We start from the raw sequence: 2,096 nt of genomic DNA, 5'->3' as shown, positions 1-2,096 counted from the left end.
TATTAAGGGTTTCCAATTGGACTAGTGCGTTTAGGGAATCGGACGTGTTTCCCTAAACCTACTTGTCCATTTCGAAACCCTTAATATGGGGACCTCGGGTTCCCGAACGGACAGGACCATGCCCGGCTAGGTGAAGCCATCGCTGGGTACGTTTTGTCCATTCGGGAACCCTGGGTCCCCATATAAAGGGTTTCCAATTGGACAAGTGCCACCACCGTTGATACTGTGACATTTGGGGCAGTTTCTGACATTTGCCAGGGGTGGGGGAGGGGAGCCTTTGTGCCGACCTGGCTGGAAAGCTTCTTTTCGGCAACACACAGTCCTCAAATGTCAGAAAGTGTCCCATGTGGACGGGTGACATTTGGGAATCTTTTTGCCGTTTGGGTTTGCCCAAACAAGTTTCCCTAACCATGTGCGGTTAGGGAAACCTGTCCATTCGGAAACCCTTATTATGGGACCTCAGGGTTCCCGAACGGACAGGACCATGCCCGGCCGAGTGAAGCCATCGCCGGGTAAGCCTCGTCCGTTCGGGAACCCCGGGTCCCCATATTAAGGGTTTCCAATTGGACTAGTGCGTTTAGGGAATCGGACGTGTTTCCCTAAACCTACTTGTCCATTTCGAAACCCTTAATATGGGGACCTAGGGTTCCCGAACGGACAGGACGATGCCCGGCTAGGTGAAGCCATCGCTGGGTAATTTTTGTCCATTAGGGAACCCTGGGTCCCCATATAAAGGGTTTCCAATTGGACAAGTGCTTTAGGGAAACTGACATTTGGGACACTTTGTGCCATTTGGGGGCGTCCATTCGGGAACCCTGAGGTCCCCATATTAAGGGTTTCCATTTGGACTAGTACTTTAGGGAATCTGACGTTTTTCCCTAACCTACTTTAGGGAAACTGACATTTGGGAGACTTTTTGCCATTTGGGGGCGTCCATTCGGGAACCCTGGAGCCCCATATTAAGGGTTTCCATTTGGACTAGTACTTTAGGGAATCTGACGTTTTTCCCTAACCTACTTTAGGGAACCTGACATTTGGGAGACTTTTTGCCATTTGGGGGCGTCCATTCGGGAACCCTGGAGCCCCATATTAAGGGTTTCCATTTGGACTAGTACTTTAGGGAATCGGACGTGTTTCCCTAACCTGCCTGTCCATTTCGAAACCCTTAACATGGGGACCTCGGGTTCCCGAATGGACAGTTCCATGCCCAGCTATGTGAAGCCGTCGCCGGGTAAGCCTTGTCCATTCGGGAACCCTGGAGCCCCATATTAAGGGTTTCCATTTGGACAAGTGCTTTAGGGAAACTGACATTCGGGAACCTTTTTGCCGTTTGGGCCGTGGAATACCAGGGGCACAGAAAAATTTCGCTCCTGAGCCTAAGTCCCCAAGACCAGAGAGGGGGAACAGCGCAGGCTCTGCCAGCGCTTCACCCCCTCTCTGGTGTTTGGGTGTTCCACATCCAGAGCCGGGGTCTTGGGGGCCATGCCCAGCTGGGTGAGGCCATCGCGGGGTAAGCCTTGTCCATTCGGGAACCCTGGAGCCCCATATTAAGGGTTTCCATTTGGACAAGTGTTTTAGGGAAACTGACATTTGGGAAACTTTTTGCCATTTGGGTGCGTCCATTCGGGAACCCTGAGGTCCCCATATTAAGGGTTTCCAATTGGACTGGTACTTTAGGGAATCGGACGTGTTTCCCTAACCTAACAGTCAGTTTCCCTAAAGTACCAGTCCAATTGGAAACCCTTAATATGGGGCTCCAGGGTTCCCGAATGGACAAGGTTACCCAGCGACGGCTTCACATAGCTGGGCATGGTTCTGTCCATTCGGGAACCCTGAGGTCCCCATATTAAGGGTTTCCAATTGGACTAGTACTTTAGGGAATCGGACGTGTTTCCCTAACCTAACAGTCAGTTTCCCTAAAGCACTTGTCCAAATGGAAACCCTTAATATGGGGCTCCAGGGTTCCCGAATGGACAAGGTTACCCAGCGACGGCTTCATATAGCTGGGCATGGTTCTGTCCATTCGGGAACCCTGAGGTCCCCATATTAAGGGTTTCCAATTGGACTAGTACTTTAGGGAATCGGATGTTTTTCCC

Source organism: Centroberyx affinis, unplaced genomic scaffold (assembly GCF_046629955.1).
Source record: "Centroberyx affinis isolate AG114_WGS23_722 - 3 ecotype Tasmania unplaced genomic scaffold, CSIRO-AGI_Caff_v1 ptg000441l_1, whole genome shotgun sequence".
Taxonomy (NCBI): Eukaryota; Metazoa; Chordata; class Actinopteri; order Beryciformes; family Berycidae; genus Centroberyx; species Centroberyx affinis.
The sequence above is the reverse complement of the archived record's forward strand: the minus strand, read 5'-3'. Positions refer to the sequence as shown.